Here is a 22,074-nt window from a genome sequence, read left to right as displayed (position 1 = left end):
GTTTAGGCATCATTTTTGGGCCTTAAAGTTGGCTTTACAGGCCTTAGAAGGGCTGAAAATGGCTTAAATACGCAACAGGGACCAAAAGTGTAAATTCTGCAAGTGGTGCAGATCAGATGCCTCAGGCGGCCTGCGTGAGTTTTGCCTGAATGTTGAGGCGGGCCGCGTGAGACTGTCAGACAGAATAAATGTTGCATTTAATGCAGTTTGGCCTTTCGATCGATCAAGGGGCAATGCCCTTTCACCCAATCAAGAGCCAAGGGGCATTTTCTGACTTACCACAACATTGCGACAAGTGTACGCACGAGATCGTGGCACGATATTCGATAAACGATCGTAACGGTTCCACTTTTCCTATAAATACCCCCCCCCTTTTGTTCCAAAAACCCACACAATCTGATCTTAAGGCTCTAAGTTGGAACCATTGTTTCATACCTGAGCTATTTGATCTAGATTAGCACTCGAGGACCCTCCGTAAGTCTTCTTTCGCTCTTTTATTCGCTTTTCGAGTCCGAAAGTCAACGTTTTGTTGACTTTCTGCATTGACCAGCTTATGGTCGATGCGAAGTTCATGGAACTTCATAACGTGAGCGTGATCACGATGGTTATAGTCCGTAATGACTATACCTACTGATCACCACGTTATCTAGGCTCAGTAACGAGTCGTAGTTTCGGCCAAAATGTGCATTCTTGCATATTTTGTAACCAAACTACCCGTGGGCATCAAAGCCGTTTGTTTTGATGTCAAACCTGTTTTCAAACTTAGTTAAGCATGTTCTAACATGCTTAGCTCGTCACTTTTAGTTTAGTGCTTATATAGGGTCGTAAGGTAAGCGATCTAAACCATCACTTATACTTTCGAACCCGACCCATTTGGTCGATCATTAGGATCCGACCAAACACCTTAGGTGACCATAGCTATAACCTTCCGAGGTTATACCTTGTGGTCGCGATGTTAGGCGTTCCGAACGCGTTCTACGCGAACGACGCGTTAGGGTAGCATAAGCTACATAAACGGGTCGTGATGGGCCGTAAGCACTTAGGTTAAGTTTCATTTTAGTATGTAGGCTTTGTTTAACCATATTACACGAGTCTCCATACTCGTTTGGTTTACGAACCCGCGTACTATCCGATCCTTCCGATTTGGTCCGGTATATTAACATAGCTACCTATTAGGTGCCGTTTGATATCCCGTGATCTTTAGCATTATCTGGTTAATATACAAGAACTCCAAAGCAATCTCAGGTGAGTACATAGAACCCCATCTTTTAAATTCTTTCGAGGTGTCAATGTGAGTACATTGAACCCCTCTTTTACTGTTTTCCAAACTGTTTTGGGGTGAAACACATGTGCCTATCTGTAACTTTCATACTTTCCATGTTTTCACATTGTATATCTGCTATGCTCATTAGTACATTATAGTACATGATTTCATTACATTTTATGCTATGTATGCCCATTGTGTGCGTACGTAGTACATTGATTTACATTACATTTCTGTTGCATATGTTTACTCAGCATATGGACACATTGATTTACATGAACATTTCTGTTGCATATGTTTACTCAGCATATGGACAAATTGATTTACATGAACATTTCTGTTGCATATGTTTACTCAGCATATGGACACATTGATTTACATGAACATTTCTGCTGCATATGTTTACTTAGCATATGGGCACATTGATTTACATGAACATTTCTACTTCGTATGTTTACTTAGCATACTTAGTACAATTGTTTACATCACATGCCTTCATTTTGTTATGACATTTGGTTTGTTTAACATGGGACAATACATTCATTAACATTAGCTACGCTGTTCGTTAGTAGGTAGTGGTACCATAGGAATTGACAACTCCCATTCCTGAAGTCCTGGGTTTGATAGGACTGGAAGGAGTGACCGAATTCGATATACATAACTTAGATAAACCTTTAATTTGTTTAAGGGTTTATCACCGCAGTCTCAAGGCTTGGATGTATGCATAGTTTACAATACCGCATAAATGTTAATATCAATAGAGCATGCATTTTTCCACAGAACATAACGTTGATTTAAACCACGTGTTACTTCAACGACTTGTTTTGTGCAGTTTACATATGGTTTAAGTTGATACATTTCGCTTACCATACATGATACATTTTGGGATACACATTACATAATTTACATTGAACATAAACACGTTGACATTGACATACACATTGGTGGTTTACATTTGAACATAAACATTTGACATGGTTTACACAATAACACTTGACATTTGGTTTATACATGAACAATTTACATGGTGGATTGGTTTGGGTAAATGGTTGGAGTAACGTGCCGTATGTAATATGATACAAACATGGAGGATACGCCGCTGGTACTTCCTATATATAAACGTTTGTATAATATTACATATCTTAGCGTTATCTAAATCATTTCAGTTTAGACATATAACATTTTATACGAATAACACACTTTTCATAAAACATTGTCTTACAAAACAACTTATTATATTCAACTCATTTTAATTGGTTACTCGTTTAACCTTGCACTTATCTATACATATCATTTGATGTTATCGTTTTTCAAATGGTTTACAAAGCAAGACAAATTACAAGGTTCATGACTGACTGTTATTAAACATTCTTTAAACTCAAGTCATGAATCCCATTTTTACAAAACCTATGTATCTCACAGGCATTTTTATGCTGACGTACCTACTTTCACATGTGTTTTCAGGAGCTATTCCATAGGATGATGATCATGACACTAGGGCGGACCTGTGCCTTAGAGAATAAAAATGAAGATAGAATTAGTTTAATTGTGTTCTGAACTCTTTGTTTTCCTGTTTGAAACGATGTAGCACTCTTGTTTATAACTAAAATACAACTTTGTATGCCATGGTCATGAAACAATTTAATTCTGTCCACAACACTCCCCGACGTTTTCCGCCGCGGTTGCATGTTATACGCGGTCGGGGTGTGACAGAAGAGTTGGTATCAGAGCCATTGGTTATAGGGAATTAGGTTATTAGTAATGCTTTGACCTAGACTATAACTTTCTAGGTCCCTAACACAAGTTATCTTGTGTTTAGAGTTTAAAACATGCACATCACCTATCCTTAGGTGATAACCACAACGGGAACTTCGGTTCTGCATCCGCTTTGAAAATTAATCATCTGTTCTAGGATGATTGATTACTAGGTTTTGAACCCTCTATTATAAGGTTTTGAACCCTCTGTTATAAGGTTTTGAACCCTCTGTTATATGGTTTTGAACCCTTTGGATTCTCAAAAATCTCGTCAAAGTTTTGGGTTAATAGTGTGAACACGTGCGAACTGGAAGAGTGAATGCCTGTACCCTGGGTTTTCTGTCTAAGGCTAGAGTGTTCGTACAAATCCACATAATCGGACCAGTCACTCTTACCTGGGAACTCTTGGGGTGACTGTTCACTTATAGGCGAGCATGTCTTCGCGATACACTAATTCTGACCCATTTACTTTGACTAGACATTTCATGTCGCTTATTTGCTTTGCGATGCATAACCGCCACCTTTGCTTTTGTTGATTTTGCTTCAACTCATTCTCATCATCCAATCATCTCACTCGTTTCATTTCATGTTTTTCTCTTCTAGAATGCCTCCTCGACGCGACAACCAGATAGCTACTGCCGAGCTGGCGGAAATTATTGCGCAGCAGATGGCTGCTCAATTCCCAAATCTCTTTGCTCAATGGAACCAGGCCAACAACAACAACAATGGTACATGCAAATACAAGGATTTTAATTCGGCTAAGCCACTCAAGTTCAGTGGTTCTGAGGGAGCAACTGGGCTTCTTCAGTGGTTCGAGAGCATCGAGAACACTTTTCGCCACGTGCAGTGTCTGGATAATCGCAAGGTCGAGTTTTCTTCAAGCGTGTTTCAGAAGAGGGCTCTTACATGGTGGAATGGGGTTATGAGAGATCAAGGTGCAGAAGTTGCTCTAGCTCAGACATGGGCTGAACTGAGAGCTCTTATGATGAGGGAGTTTTGTCCTCGACATGAACAACGAGCGTTGGAGAAAGAATTTGATGTTTTGAAGCAAGATAGTGGCGAGCACAGGGCTTATACGGATAGGTTTGAGGAGTTGAGTCTTCTTTGCCCGACTATGGTTACCCCACTCGATAAGGCCATCGAAAGGTACATCGACGGCCTACCTGACTCAGTACAAGACATCCTCACTGGTAGCAACCCTACCACACTCCGTCAGGCAATCGAGTTATCAGCGACACTGACTGAGTCGCAGATTCGAAAGAATAAGCTACACAGGAAGGGTGATAAGGGCAAGAAGCAGTCGGCTGACAAGGAAGATAGCAAGAAAGGTCAAAACAAGAAGGGAAAGGATTCTGGTTCCTCAAGGGGGTCAAGGAAGCGTAAGGCTTCCCAAAACTATGTTGTCACTGCCCAAGCTAATCAGGCAGCTCCCAACCAGCCTCCAGCAAAGAAGCCCTATTCAGGAAGGGCACCTTTGTGCAATCAATGCAACAGTCACCATCAGCCGCAATATCAGCGCCGTTTCTGTACTAACTGTGGGAAGTCGGGTCATCTTGCCGATGTTTGTCGGTTCGCTCAGAATCGCGCAGCTCAGAACCCTGCTCAACAAGTTGCTCAGCAACAGGGTCAGGCTGCACGACCAAACTACCCACCAGGTGCTTGTTATAACTGTGGGGATCTGACCCACTACAGAAATCGGTGTCCAAGGCTAGCCAACCAGAACCAGAATGCAACCCAGAATCAGGCTCAGGCTCGAGGTCGAGTCTTCAACATGAATGCACAAAAAGCACAAGCAGACAACGAGGTGGTGAACGGTACGTTCTTTATTAATAATCAGCCAGCATCTGTTCTTTTTGATTCGGGTGCCGACAAGAGCTTTGTGTCATTGTCTTTTGAGACAATTCTTCGCGTGTCTAGAACGAAACTAGGTAAACCTTTGACAGTAGAGGTTGCCAGTGGTGAACCCATTGTTCTTAATTCTGTTCTACGCAATTGCCAGTTGAACCTTAACGACCATATTTTTCCTATTGACCTCACGCCAATGCAACTGGGAAGCTTCGACGTTATAGTAGGTATGGATTGGTTATCTAAGCATCACGCGGAGATAGTTTGTTCTGAGAAGATTGTTCCTATACCGCTGTCGACAGGCGAGATCCTACAGGTTCGTGGTGAGAAGCCTGCCGGTGGTCTCAAACTCATGTCTTGTTTTAAAGCTCGGAAGTATCTACGGAAGAAATATGTGGCTTTCTTAGCACATGTTACAGCAGATAAAGGCAAGGGTAAGACTATTTCAGATATTCCTGTCGTTCGGGGTTATTCCGAAGTTTTCCCTAAAGAGTTACCCGGTCTACCTCCAGCACGCCAAGTCGAGTTCCGTATTGATCTCGTACCTGGTGCAAATCCTATTGCCAGAGCTCCCTACCGTCTTGCACCGTCTGAGATGCAAGAGTTATCTAAGCAGCTTCAGGAACTCTCCGACAAAGGTTTTATCCGTCCTAGCTTTTCACCTTGGGGTGCTCCCGTTCTTTTTGTCAAGAAGAAGGATGGATCTTTTAGGATGTGTATCGATTATCGTGAGCTTAACAAGCTCACCATCAAGAATCGATATCCCCTACCTCGCATTGATGATCTCTTTGATCAATTGCAAGGGGCTTCTTACTTTTCAAAGATCGATCTGCGATCTGGATATCATCAACTTCGTGTGCATGAAGAAGACATTCCCAAGACAGCGTTCCGTACTCGTTATGGACATTATGAGTTCACAGTCATGCCATTCGGTTTGACTAATGCTCCTGCTGTTTTCATGGACTTGATGAATAGGGTCTGCAAGCCTTATTTGGATAAGTTCATCATCGTTTTCATTGATGACATCTTGATTTATTCTAAGACGCAAGCTGATCATGAGCAACATCTACGTCTTACATTGGAACTCCTAAAGAAAGAGCAGCTTTTCGCCAAATTCTCCAAGTGTGAATTTTGGCTTAAAGAAGTTCAATTCTTAGGACATATTGTCAACGAACAAGGTATACATGTGGATCCCTCCAAGATCAGTGCCATTAAGGATTGGGATACGCCTACTACTCCTACTGAAGTTCGTTCTTTTCTTGGCCTAGCGGGTTATTACCGCCGCTTCATTGAGAATTTCTCAAAGATTGCAGTTCCTCTAACTGCTCTAACTCAGAAGAACAAGCCATTTGATTGGGGAGTCAAACAAGACGAAGCGTTTCTGACTTTGAAACAGAAACTTTGTGACGCGCCTGTCCTAACTTTGCCCGAGGGTAATGATGATTTCTTCGTTTATTGCGATGCATCTAAATTAGGTCTTGGCTGCGTCCTGATGCAAAGAAACAAAGTCATAGCATACGCATCAAGACAGTTGAAGATACATGAGAAGAACTACACCACTCATGATCTTGAGTTGGGTGCAGTTGTCTTCGCTCTTAAGATTTGGAGACACTACTTGTACGGTACAAAATGTGTGGTTTTCACGGACCACAAAAGTCTTCAACATATCTTTAATCAAAAGGAACTCAACATGAGGCAAAGACGTTGGGTTGAACTTCTAAACGACTACGACTGCGAGATTCGCTACCATCCTGGTAAGGCGAATGTCGTAGCCGATGCATTAAGTCGCAAGGAACGTACTAAGCTTCATTGTGTTCGTGTCCAATCTGTTATCCAAGCTCAAACCGATATCCAAGCTCGTATTTCTCAGGCTCAACAAGCTTGTGTTTCACAAGGTTTGATGGATAAGGAATTTCCTTATCACATAACACCTGCTCTTGAACTGAAGGACAATGGATCGTATTACTTCATGGACCGTTTGTGGGTCCCGAGCCAAGATGACCTTCGTACCTTGCTTATGGATGAAGCCCATAAGTCTCGTTACTCTATTCATCCAGGCTCAGATAAGATGTATAAGGATCTTCGTATACAGTATTGGTGGCCTGGTATGAAGAAAGATATTGCCTTATACGTATCCAAATGCCTTACTTGTCTTAAGGTTAAGGCTGAACATCAGCGTCCTTCCGGATTATTAGAGCAACCGGAGATCCCAGTTTGGAAATGGGAAAACATTACTATGGATCTCATTACTAAACTTCCGCGCACAAAGAAAGGTCACGATGCCATCTGGGTAGTCGTGGATCGTCTTACCAAGTCAGCGCATTTCTTACCAATCCGTGAGGATTTTTCGGCTGACAAACTTGCTCAAATATACGTAGATGAAATTGTAGCTCGACATGGTGTTCCTTTGAACATCATTTCTGACAGAGATGCTCGTTTCACTTCTCATTATTGGAGAACCATGCAGTCTGCTATGGGATCTCAACTTAATCTGAGCACAGCTTATCATCCGCAAACGGATGGTCAATCTGAAAGAACAATCCAGACACTGGAGGATATGCTTAGAGCTTGTGTGATCGATTTTGGTGGTAGTTGGGATTCACATCTTCCATTGATTGAATTCTCCTACAACAACAGTTATCACTCCAGCATCAACATGGCTCCTTTCGAGGCTCTCTATGGTCGAAAATGTCGTTCACCAGTCTGCTGGAATGAGATCGGCGAGGCTCAACTTACTGGACCTTCCCTCATTTTAGAACAACAGATAAGGTAAAGAAAGTTCGTGATAACCTTCAGACAGCTAGAAGCCGTCAGAAGAATTACACGGACTTTAAACGCAAGCCCTTGGATTTTCAAGTCGGTGATCGTGTATTACTTAAGGTCTCACCTTGGAAAGGTGTGATCAAATTCGGAAAGAAAGGAAAACTTGCACCTAAATATGTTGGACCATTCAAGATCGTCGAAAGAATCGGCAAGGTAGCCTACAGACTTGAGTTACCTCCTGAACTTGGAAATGTTCATCCAACTTTTCATGTGTCCAATCTCAAGAGGTGTTTAGCTGATGAGAACCTCCACATACCGCTTGACGAGATTCGTGTTGATAAAACACTGAAATTTGTTGAGAAACCGGTAGAAATCATGGAACGTGAAGTCAAGTGGCTTAAACGCAAGCGCATTCCTTTGGTCAAGGTTTGATGGGAATCTAAACGTGGACCCGAGTTTACTTGGGAACGTGAAGATCAAATGAAGGCAAAATATCCGCATCTTTTTCCACGAGTTTCCTCTAAATAAATTTCGGGACGAAATTTCCACAAGTAGGGGAGACTGTAACAATTGTGCTTGTAATCATTGTGAACAGTTCAGTTATCAATAAAACAATGTTATTTGATCCCAATGTTTATTTGGTTGTGTTTTACATTTTTCATGTTTTGACTTTTGTTCGATTCTAAACTCTACATCGCTTTCTGGAGAGTTATACGCTAACTGGTGCTTAAACGTGCTCAGTCTAATGCGACAAATACTCCAGAACATCAACATATACTCAACATACCTTAAATAACCTTTACATAACTTAGAAATAAGTTTTGAAGGCTTTGGTATAGCAAAAACAAGTTAATTCGCTTACAGGGACTAAACTTGACAAACTGCGAAAGTATGCCAATTTGAACTGTAACGAACATTTCGGAACATGTCCATAAGTTAAACATACCATAAATATCCTTTACATAGCTTAGAAATAGGCTTTGAGGGGTTTGGTATGCTAAAACAAACTTTTGGATCATTCAGGGGCTAAAAGTGTCAAAAAGTGCACAAGTTTGCACTTTCGCGCATAACTTACGTTCTGAATACATCCGGACATCTAAAAATTTATGTAAGCATCCTAATATTATGCCTTAGTGTTTGGCATAAGAAAAATCCATTCGTCGCGTCATTTGGATCATCTTTCGCGCTTATGCGCATTCCGTCGTAATTAACCGAACATCGCGATCGTACGGCCAAACGAACCAACATCCGACACATTTTTGAGCATGTTTCATGTCCACAATGTTTAGGCATCATTTTAGGGCCTTAAAGTTGGCTTTACAGGCCTTAGAAGGGCTGAAAATGGCTTAAATACGCAACAGGGACCAAAAGTGTAAATTCTGCAAGTGGTGCAGATCAGAAGCCTCAGGCGGCCCGCGTGAGTTTTGCCTGAATGTTGAGGTGGGCCGCGTGAGACTGTCAGACAGAATAAATGTTGCATTTAATGCAGTTTGGCCTTTCGATCGATCAAGGGGCAATGCCCTTTCACCCAATCAAGAGCCAAGGGGCATTTTCTGACTTACCACAACATTGCGACAAGTGTACGCACGATCGTGGCACGATATTCGATAAACGATCCTAACGGTTCCACTTTTCCTATAAATACCCCCCCCCCCTTTGTTCCAAAAACCCACACAATCTGATCTTAAGGCTCTAAGTTGGAACCATTGTTTCATACCTGAGCTATTTGATCTAGATTAGCACTCGGGGACCCTCCGTAAGTCTTCTTTCGCTCTTTTATTCGCTTTTCGAGTCCGAAAGTCAACGTTTTGTTGACTTTCTGCATTGACCAGCTTATGGTCGATGCGAAGTTCATGGAACTTCATAACGTGAGCGTGATCACGATGGTTATAGTCCGTAATGACTATACCTACTGATCACCACGTTATCTAGGCTCAGTGACGAGTCGTAGTTTCGGCCAAAATGTGCATTCTTGCATATTTTGTAACCAAACTACCCGTGGGCATCAAAGCCGTTTGTTTTGATATCAAACCTGTTTTCAAACTTAGTTAAGCATGTTCTAACATGCTTAGCTCATCACTTTTAGTTTAGTGCTTATATAGGGTCGTAAGGTAAGCGATCTAAACCATCGCTTATACTTTCGAACCCGACCCATTTGGTCGATCATTAGGATCCGACCAAACACCTTAGGTGACCATAGCTATAACCTTCCGAGGTTATACCTTGTGGTCGCGATGTTAGGCGTTCCGAACGCGTTCTACGCGAACGACGCGTTAGGGTAGCATAAGCTACCTAAACGGGTCGTGATGGGCCGTAAGCACTTAGGTTAAGTTTCATTTTAGTATGTAGGCTTTGTTAAACCATATTACACGAGTCTCCATACTCGTTTGGTTTACGAACCCGCGTACTATCCTATCCTTCTGATTTGGTCCGGTATATTAACATAGCTACCTATTAGGTGCCGTTTGATATCCCGTGATCTTTAGCATTATTTGGTTAATATACAAGAACTCCAAAGCAATCTCAGGTGAGTACATAGAACCCCATCTTTTAAATGCTTTCGAGGTGTCAATGTGAGTACATTGAACCCCTCTTTTACTGTTTTCCAAACTGTTTTGGGGTGAAACACATGTGCCTATCTGTTACTTTCATGCTTTCCATGTTTTCACATTGTATATCTGCTATGCTCATTAGTACATTGTAGTACATGATTTCATTACATTTTATGCTATGTATGCCCATTGTGTGCGTATGTAGTACATTGATTTACATTACATTTCTGTTGCATATGTTTACTCAGCATATGGACACATTGCATGAACATTTCTGTTGCATATGTTTACTCAGCATATGGACAAATTGATTTACATGAACATTTCTGTTGCATATGTTTACTCAGCATATGGACACATTGATTTACATGAACATTTCTGCTGCATATGTTTACTTAGCATATGGGCACATTGATTTACATGAACATTTCTACTTCGTATGTTTACTTAGCATACTTAGTACAATTGTTTACATCACATGCCTTCATTTTGTTATGACATTTGGTTTGTTTAACATGGGACAATACATTCATTAACATTAGCTACGCCGTTCGTTAGTAGGTAGTGGTACCATAGGAATTGACAACTCCCATTCCTGAAGTCTTGGGTTTGATAGGACTGGAAGGAGTGACCGAATTCGATATACATAACTTAGATAAACCTTTAATTTGTTTAAGGGTTTATCGCCGCAGTCTCAAGGCTTGGATGTATGCATAGTTTACAATACCGCATAAATGTTAATATCAATAGAGCATGCATTTTTCCACAGAACATAACGTTGATTTAAACCACGTGTTACTTCAACGACTTGTTTTGTGCAGTTTACATATGGTTTAAGTTGATACATTTCGCTTACCATACATGATACATTTTGGGATACACATTACATAATTTACATTGAACATAAACACGTTGACATTGACATACACATTGGTGGTTTACATTTGAACATAAACATTTGACATGGTTTACACAATAACACTTGACATTTGGTTTATACATGAACAATTTACATGGTGGATTGGTTTGGGTAAATGGTTGGAGTAACGTGCCGTATGTAATATGATACAAACATGGTGGATACGCCGCTGGTACTTCCTATTTATAAACGTTTGTATAATATTACATATCTTAGCGTTATCTAAATCATTTCAGTTTAGACATATAACATTTTATACGAATAACACACTTTTCATAAAACATTGTCTTACAAAACAACTTATTATATTCAACTCATTTTAATTAGTTACTCGTTTAACCTTGCACTTATCTATACATATCATTTGATGTTATCGTTTTTCAAATGGTTTACAAAGCAAGACAAATTACAAGGTTCATGACTGACTGTTATTAAACATTCTTTAAACTCAAGTCATGAATCCCATTTTTACAAAACCTATGTATCTCACAGGCATTTTTATGCTGACGTACCTACTTTCACATGTGTTTTCAGGAGCTATTCCATAGGATGATGATCATGACACTAGGGCGGACCTGTGCCTTAGAGAATAAAAATGAAGATAGAATTAGTTTAATTGTGTTCTGAACTCTTTGTTTTCCTGTTTGAAACGATGTAGCACTCTTGTTTATAACTAAAATACAACTTTGTATGCCATGGTCATGAAACAATTTAATTCTATCCACAACACTCCCCGACGTTTTCCGCCGCGGTTGCATGTTATACGCGGTCGGGGTGTGACATTAAGCACCTGTCACATACATTAAAGTAAAAGTCAATACACATAGTGTAAAGGTGAGCATACAAGTTTAATAGATATAATAGAGTAAGAAATCGTTTACGCATAACCAGCACGTACAATGCGTGAAATGAAGCACGTAAGTTATCGACATGATCCTAACAATACCAATGACTGCGGGTTGACTGCGCAAGGCAGTTCGTAATACATATTCACCACTGTGAACCATGTGTTTAATTGTCCTTAACAACCCCTGAGTGAACAGGTGTTGAGTCCAAACTATAGTACTATCATTGCTAAGGCAGGTAGACAACAATCCATGTGTAAACATAACAAACAAGCATTCATTGAGTCACGTATAACATGCAGTAGCAGTTAGCGTTAAAGTATTGCGTAGTGTGTTCGATGTGATTTAGAATAAGTAACGTATGTAACACCCAAAAGTGCATAAAGGAAAAAGGGTTCGAGTATACTCACAGCGATGATGGATTGAAGGGAGCACTAGAGTGAGTTTAGCCTGATCAGAACTGTCACACCCCCAAATTCCACCTGCGGAGTATCACCGCTTGGGAGCGTGACTGACCAGGATCAAGCCACCAATCATATAGAACAATGTATATAGTTAAAGTAATAGCAATTAAACCAAACCAAATCCATATGAAAGGTGTTTCCAAAACATAAGTAAGTTATCACTGTTTAGCGGAAGCGTATAAGTAAAACCCAATATAAATAAGTATGTAATGTCATAAAGTGTTCAACAAACAATCACGATCCAAGCCCACAACGACCAGCTCCTCCCTGTGCAAGCTCCATGTATCTAACGACCTGCAAGGCATGTAACAGAGGATCAACAACTAGTTGAGCGAGTTCACAGTTTATAGTTTAGTAATTGTAATAGTATGGTAAGCCTTGTGTTCGTTCATTAAGTCATGTATCGTAATAGTTCGTATCGCAGCCCTCTAGGCATGTATGCGAAGATTAGGGAAAGTTCTCAAGTATTCTAGACTAGGTATATTTGTATCGCGGCCACCCGGCACCTGTGCGAAGTTTAGCGTATAGTTCGCAGCCTTTCTAGGCATGTGTGCGAAGATCAGTCATAATATCGCGGCCAACCCTGGCGTGTATGCGAAGATCAGTTCTATTAGTATTACTAGTCTAGCAGTATCTTAATCAATCACCTTCCTCACCCGAGGATCATATCACTTCGTTCAATTATCTAGAGATGTACAAGAAAGTAATCCAATCCCATTCCCACCCTGGGAACCCCATGCCTTGGCTGTGTGAACTCACCTTGGTTTGCTCGGTATGCTAGGTTATGCACTCACAGGTAATCAGTCAAGTCCTATTGTGTGCACGTATAATAATCAGTTTCGAATTCGCAATATTTCACATGTAATCTACGACACAAAGTGTGTTTAAGCAATCATCGTCATGCAACTCCTAACAGTTATATTTCACATTCATCCAAATATGCATCATATGGTAGAGTGCTTGATCATTTCTAACGTAGTTAATCAATAACACGCTTTACGGATCATCAGGTTAACAACAGTTGCATGCTTTACATATCTGACGATTATCACACAGTTAACACTTAACAGATTCAATCACATAATAGCATACATTCAGCTTCACTTAAACATCTCACAAAGTCAGACAGGTCCTTGCCCTAATCAAAACTCGGACCGACAGGTGTGAGGGGGGGCTTCCCCTGTTTAAACTCGGACATCCCATGATATATACATGAAACTCGGACACCTCACCTAGGGTTAAACATCAGACCACCTACCAAGTGTTTAAAGGTCGGACATAAGGGTGAGGGTAAGAAACTCGGACCTAAGCAATCCTTACATGAAATTCGGACCACATTTGTTATATTAAAACTCGGACACTAGGTTATCTAATCAAAACTCGGATCCCCTCTTTACTTTAAAGCTCGGACCACACTCAAATGAAGTAAACTTCGGACATTCATAAGCTAAAGAACTCGGACACATTATGTAAATAAAATTCGGACCCTTTTGATGTGTTAAAGGTCGGACTAGATCAATAGGTCATAAAAGTCAGACCTATATCATATTGAAGCTCGGACTTGTCTTGTATTAGAAAAAGTCGGACTAGGGCCATGTACATATAATTCGGACTCCATTTCACACATAAAGTTCGGACCTAGTATGTTTCTATTAAAACTCAGACAAGTGTTTAGGGTTACAAAAACTCTGACATTCAATCAGACATACGTAAGTTCCAAAGATTATGCCACAGAATCAATAACAATCGAACAGTTACCATTCATGCCTTCATACGATCAAGAAACCCTAAATTCATACGTTTGTATTACACTGATCAAAACAACAATCGCTATGTCTACATATCACGCATCAAAATCATCAGGCAATTGATTATATGACTAATCATCTTCATATCACAATAATCAACATCAATCAAAAACACAGAAGCATCATATGGAGACTAGGGTTTACAAGAATTCTAGCAATCAAGAATTGATACAATCAAACAATCAATAAACAATAATCATTTACCTTGTGTTGATTCTAGAGAAAATGTGGAAATCGAAAGTGATGAATGTCTTGCCAATGATGATGGTGATGATTGCTAGAGAATGTGAAGTACGTGCTATGGTTTCTTGTGAAAATGATTAGTGAACAAGGGATTAGGGTTAAGAATCTCTAGGATTTCACTAATTACCCTCTACCTCCCTAAGTATCATATTTTACACATGCACACCATCACATAACAATTTCATAGTTTCACCACAAGGTTTATGCCTTTAACAAATTTTATCACAACTAACACATAACCATGCATAATCACACAATACATTTCATTGTATTAAAACGTATACAATTCCATAGCCAATTATTTGCACAATTAAACAACTAAACAATACATGCGCGTGCAATAAACGCGAAATAGAAATCTTGGAAATTCGAGTTGTCACATTATCCCCAACTTAAAAGAAATTTCGTCCCGAAATTTAGCATGCGGTTACTGAGGAAGCTAGGTAAGTTGTATCGTTTACTGGTTTTCCTGGGGTGTCACATCATCCCCCCGTTGATTTGGAATTTCGTCCCGAAATTCCGCAGTAGTAGCTTCAATCTCAGTAGTGGTTGCACGGTTTTCGAATAACTGGGGGTACTTTTCTGTCATCTGGTCTTCGCGTTCCCAGGTGTACTCTGGGCCACGTTTGGAGTTCCAACGAACTCGTACAAGAGGGATTCTCTTGCTTTTGAGGACCTTAACATCCCGGTCCGTGATTTCAACTGGTTCCTCGACGAACTGCAACTGCTCATCGATAGTGAGTTCCTTAAAAGGAACTATGAGGGTCTCATCTGACAGGCACTTCTTCAGATTCGACACGTGAAATACATTGTGAACTGCACCGAGTTCAGCTGGTAGGTTTAGCTTGTAGGCCACTTTGCCTATTCTTTCTATGATCTCGAACGGTCCAACATACCGTGGATTGAGCTTACCTCGTTTACCAAATCGAACCACACCCTTCCAGGGTGAGACTTTGAGTAGCACTCGATCCCCAACTTGGAATTCGAGCGGTTTTCTGCGTTTATCAGCGTAGCTTTTCTGGCGATCACGAGCTGCCGCCATGCGTTGTCGTATCTGTGCAATTCGTTCAGTAGCATCAACTATCATTTCTGGACCTGTAATCTGACTATCCCCCACCTCTGCCCAACAGAGAGGTGACCGGCATTTACGTCCGTACAATGCCTCGAATGGAGTGGCTTGTATGCTGGTGTGATAACTGTTATTGTATGAAAACTCCACTAACGGGAGATGCTTTTCCCAGCTGTTGCCGAAATCGATGACACACGCCCGAAGCATGTCTTCTAAGGTTTGGATCGTTCGCTCAGACTGCCCATCCGTCTGAGGATGATATGCTGTGCTCATGTCTAATCGTGAGCCAAAAGATTTGTGCATCGCTTGCCATAGCTCTGACGTGAATCGTGCATCCCGATCCGAAATAATAGAGGTTGGCACCCCGTGCCTAGAAACAACTTCTTTCAAGTAGATGTCTGCTAATGTAGAGAACTTATCCGTTTCTTTGATAGCCAAAGTGAGCAGACTTTGTGAGTCGATCAACGATCACCCAAATAGTATCGTTCCCACGCTGGGACTTAGGTAAGCCAGTAACAAAATCCATGGAAATTTCTTCCCATTTCCATAGCGGTATCTTGGGCTGCTGAAGTAGACCCGCTGGTTTCCGATACTCCACTTTGACTTTTGCACATGTCAAACACTTGCCGACGTAAGTAGCGATGTGGGCTTTCATGCTAGGCCACCAGTATGTAGTTCTGATGTCGTGGTACATTTTATCCGACCCTGGATGTACCGAGTAGCGAGACTTGTGAGCTTCGTCCATTACCAGCTCGCGTAAACCGCCAAAAAGTGGGACCCAAATACGCCCCGCTACATAGTATGCGCCGTCTTCCTTTTGTTCCATTCGTTGCCTTGAGCCGCGTAAGGCTTCAGCTTTGACGTTTTCGGGTTTCAATGCTTCTATCTGAGCAGTTCGTATCTGTGCAGGAAGACTGGACTGAATAGTGAGCTGCAAGGCTCGTACACGTCTAGGTAGAGTGTCCTTTCGACTGAGAGCGTCAGCCACAACATTGGCTTTGCCTGGATGGTACTTGATGGCGCATTCGTAATCATTAAGCAGTTCGACCCATCGTCGTTGACGCATGTTCAATTCCTTCTGCTTGAAGATATGCTCGAGACTCCTGTGATCGGTGTAAATAGTGCATTTGGTACCGTACAGGTAGTGTCGCCATATCTTGAGCGCGAAAACAACAGCTCCCAGCTCTAAATCGTGCGTCGTATAGTTCCGTTCGTGAACTTTGAGTTGGCGAGAAGCGTAGGCAATAACTTTATCCCGCTGCATCAATACACAACCAAGCCCCTGTATCAATGCGTCACAATAGACCACAAAATCATCCGTGCCCTCTGGCAATGAGAGAATAGGTGCGCTGCATAGTCTATCCTTCAGGTATTGAAAAGCCGTTTCTTGTGTATTACCCCAACGATAGGTAACACCTTTCTGTGTCAACATTGTGAGCGGCTGTGCGATCTTGGAGAAGTCTTTAATAAATCGTCTGTAATACCCCACCAAACCCAAGAATTGGCGTATTTCCGTTGGTGTACGCGGTGCAGGCCAGTTCCTGATCGAAACTACCTTGGATGGATCGACATGAATCCCATCCCTGTTCACCACATGGCCTAAGAAGTGGACTTCACGAAGCCAGAAGTCGCATTTTGAAAACTTGGCGTGCAGTTGCTCTTTTCGAAGAAGTTCCAAGATAAGACGTAAGTGCTGCTCGTGTTCCTCCTGACTCTTGGAGTAGATCAGGATGTCGTCGATGAAGACGATGATGAACTTGTCTAGATAAGGTTTGCACACCCTGTTCATTAGGTCCATGAAAACGGCAGGCGCGTTCGTTAACCCAAATGGCATGACAAGAAACTCGTAGTGACCGTAGCGAGTTCTGAATGCTGTCTTAGAGACGTCCTCATCCCGGACTCTCAGCTGATGATAACCCGACCTTAGATCGATCTTGGAGTAGTAACTCGACCCTTGCAACTGGTCGAATAAGTCGTCAATACGAGGAAGAGGATAGCGGTTCTTCACCGTGACCTTGTTCAGTTCGCGGTAATCGATGCACATCCTGAAAGTGCCATCCTTCTTTTTCACGAATAATACTGGAGCTCCCAAGGCGAAGAGCTTGGACGAATAAAGCCCTTATCCAAGAGCTCTTGTAGTTGCTTAGACAGTTCCTCCAGTTCAGTTGGAGCTAATCGATACGGTGCGCGAGCTATAGGTGCTGCTCCTGGAGCTAGCTCGACTTGGAATTCGACCTGACGATGAGGCGGTAGACCTGGTAAATCTTCAGGAAACACTTGAGGAAACTCGCGTACAACTGGAATATCCTCTATTCTTTTCTCTTTCGTCGCTGCATCAGTAACAAGCGCCAAAATGGCAGTATGCCCCTTTCGTAAACATTTCTGTGCCTTCAGGAAAGAGATGATGCCAACCACAGCACCACTCTTGTCGCCTTGAACTTCGAGAGGTTCCTTTCCCGCACGAGGAATACGAATGACCTTCTCCTTGCATAGGATCTCCGCCTGCTGCTTGGATAACCAATCCATGCTAATGACGATATCAAAACTACCCAGAACTATAGGAATGAGATCAATCGAGAAGGTCTGACCCGCTAGAACGATGTTACAACCCTGAACTATGTACGGCCTCTAGACCTTTACCACTAGTTAACACTACGACACGTTGGGTGTTCAAGGGAGTTGGTGTACGTTTTAACATTCGACTAACTTTCAAAGACATATAATTGGTATTCACACCCGAATCAAACAAAACAATAACGTAAAAGTCGTCAAGAAGAAACTTACCCATGGCTACGTTGGGATCATTTCTCGCATCACCCTGCCCCAACACAAATGCACGACCCCTTGCTTCGTTGCCGTTGTTGTTCCCACCATTGTTGTTGTTGTTGCCATTTCCCTGATTGTTGTTATTGTTGTTGTTGCGGTTCTGGTTTAACTGGGGACAATCACGCTTGAAATGACCTTCAGCCCCACACTGAAAACATCCCCTGTTGCCCCGCTGTTGCAGCTGCTGGTGCTGGTTCTGTGGAGCTGGTGGTGGGTGTTGCTGATTCTGATTTGCAGGTCGCGAACTCCTGCAGTCTTTAGCTTCATGCCCTAACTTGAGACATCTCTGACATCGTTCTTTATGACACCGCCCGCTGTGGTGTCTGTTGCATTTATTACACAATGGGTGAATTCCCCGATATCCACCCTGCCCCTGACTGCCTGATGTCTGCTGACTCGGATTCTGGTAGTCGTTTGTCTTCCGTTGCTGTGCTTGAGACTGAACAGAAACTGATCCCCTGCTGGAATCCCCCTCCCATTTTCTCTTGTTGTCACTGGGAGTAGCATAAGTAGTAGCAGCAGTAGTGGTAGCCCTGATGCGTTTTGGCAGCTTGTTCTGTTCCACTGCCTAATCCGTAATACGATGAGCAAGGCGCTGAATAGCCTGGATATTATCAAGATTAGCCGATGTCACATGGCTCTGAATTTCTAGCGCTAACCCCTTGAGATACAACTCAATGCGCTTGATTGGAGGGTCCACCATAGTTGGACACAGAACGGCCAGCTCGTTCGACCTTTTGGTGTAAGCTTCAATCTCTGACCCAGACATTTTCAAATGATAAAACTCATCCTCTAGCTTGTGGATGTCTTCTCGAGTGCAGTATTCACGTTTAATCAGTTCCTTGAAATCATTCCAAGGGGTGGCGTTAGCAGCTGCCAACCCTAGGATCTGTACTTGCGCGTTCCACCATGTTAACGCGATTCCTTCCAAAGTACCAGTGGCGTACTTGACCCTGCGAGTCTCAGGGCATTCACACATCTCGAACACAGACTCGAGCTTTTCAAACCAGTGGAGGAGTCCAACCGCTCCTTCAGTGCCACTAAATGAGCTTGGACGACAGTCCATGAAGTTCTTGAAAGTACAGACGGGCTGCTGAGCGTGTTGACCTATTGTGTACGAATAGGACAAGGTTAATCACAAGAGTTAATGAAGGATCTAAAGATCCTAGTGTGAGTCTTAAACTGCAAGGTATACTACCTGCTTGAGCAACTGCAAGTGCCGCAGCAACTTGTTCATTAACGAAAGCCGTCAACTGGGCTTGTGTCATGTTAATTCGTCCGGCCATTGATCTTCACATCAAAGGCAACATAAGTGAGAAAGGTTCGCGAATAGTGCGATGACAGAAGAGTGTAAGCACATAGGTGTCCTTATGTAATAACAAGTAGTGAGCAAAGTAATGTAAGCATACTACGAGCAAAGTTCTATGCAGTTCTAGCATGTAGGCAATAAACATAAACCTTATTACCTAGGATGTCGAGTCTTGCACGTGGAGCGAAGCGTCGTTGTGGATCGTTGAGAGCACTGTTCTGGTTATAGTCTGGTTTTAATAAAAACGTTTTCCCATATTAAAACCAAGTTCTCTATAACCAATGGCTCTGATACCAATCTGTCACACCCCCAAATTCCACCTGCGGAGTATCACCGCTTGGGAGCGTGACTGACCAGGATCAAGCCACCAATCATATAGAACAATGTATATAGTTAAAGTAATAGCAATTAAACCAAACCAAATCCATATGAAAGGTGTTTCCAAAACATAAGTAAGTTATCACTGTTTAGCGGAAGCGTATAAGTAAAACCCAATATAAATAAGTATGTAATGTCATAAAGTGTTCAACAAACAATCACGATCCAAGCCCACAACGACCAGCTCCTCCCTGTGCAAGCTCCATGTATCTAACGACCTGCAAGGCATGTAACAGAGGATCAACAACTAGTTGAGCGAGTTCACAGTTTATGGTTTAGTAATTGTAATAGTATGGTAAGCCTTGTGTTCGTTCATTAAGTCATGTATCGTAATAGTTCGTATCGCAGCCCTCTAGGCATGTATGCGAAGATTAGGGAAAGTTCTCAAGTATTCTAGACTAGGTATATTTGTATCGCGGCCACCCGGCACCTGTGCGAAGTTTAGCGTATAGTTCGCAGCCTTTCTAGGCATGTGTGCGAAGATCAGTCATAATATCGCGGCCAACCCTGGCGTGTATGCGAAGATCAGTTCTATTAGTATTACTAGTCTAGCAGTATCTTAATCAATCACCTTCCTCACCCGAGGATCATATCACTTCGTTCAATTATCTAGAGATGTACAAGAAAGTAATCCAATCCCATTCCCACCCTGGGAACCCCATGCCTTGGCTGTGTGAACTCACCTTGGTTTGCTCGGTATGCTAGGTTATGCACTCACAGGTAATCAGTCAAGTCCTATTGTGTGCACGTATAATAATCAGTTTCGAATTCGCAATATTTCACATGTAATCTACGACACAAAGTGTGTTTAAGCAATCATCGTCATGCAACTCCTAACAGTTATATTTCACATTCATCCAAATATGCATCATATGGTAGAGTGCTTGATCATTTCTAACGTAGTTAATCAATAACACGCTTTACGGATCATCAGGTTAACAACAGTTGCATGCTTTACATATCTGACGATTATCACACAGTTAACACTTAACAGATTCAATCACATAATAGCATACATTCAGCTTCACTTAAACATCTCACAAAGTCAGACAGGTCCTTGCCCTAATCAAAACTCGGACCGACAGGTGTGAGGGGGGGGGGGGGGGCTTCCCCTGTTTAAACTCGGACATCCCATGATATATACATGAAACTCGGACACCTCACCTAGGGTTAAACATCGGACCACCTACCAAGTGTTTAAAGGTCGGACATAAGGGTGAGGGTAAGAAACTCGGACCTAAGCAATCCTTACATGAAATTCGGACCACATTTGTTATATTAAAACTCGGACACTAGGTTATCTAATCAAAACTCGGATCCCCTCTTTACTTTAAAGCTCGGACCACACTCAAATGAAGTAAACTTCGGACATTCATAAGCTAAAGAACTCGGACACATTATGTAAATAAAATTCGGACCCTTTTGATGTGTTAAAGGTCGGACTAGATCAATAGGTCATAAAAGTCGGACCTATATCATATTGAAGCTCGGACTTGTCTTGTATCAGAAAAAGTCGGACTAGGGCCCTGTACATATAATTCGGACTCCATTTCACACATAAAGTTCGGACCTAGTATGTTTCTATTAAAACTCAGACAAGTGTTTAGGGTTACAAAGACTCTGACATTCAATCAGACATACGTAAGTTCCAAAGATTATGCCACAGAATCAATAACAATCGAACAGTTACCATTCATGCCTTCATACGATCAAGAAACCCTAAGTTTATACGTTTGTATTACACTGATCAAAACAACAATCGCTATGTCTACATATCACGCATCAAAATCATCAGGCAATTGATTATATGACTAATCATCTTCATATCACAATAATCAACATCAATCAAAAACACAGAAGCATCATATGGAGACTAGGGTTTACAAGAATTCTAGCAATCAAGAATTGATACAATCAAACAATCAATAAACAATAATCATTTACCTTGTGTTGATTCTAGAGAAATGTGGAAATCGAAAGTGATGAATGTCTTGCCATTGATGATGGTGATGATTGCTAGAGAATGTGAAGTAC

This window comes from Helianthus annuus, chromosome 14 (genome assembly GCF_002127325.2).
Source record: "Helianthus annuus cultivar XRQ/B chromosome 14, HanXRQr2.0-SUNRISE, whole genome shotgun sequence".
Taxonomy (NCBI): Eukaryota; Viridiplantae; Streptophyta; class Magnoliopsida; order Asterales; family Asteraceae; genus Helianthus; species Helianthus annuus.
This window is presented reverse-complemented; position numbering follows the sequence as displayed.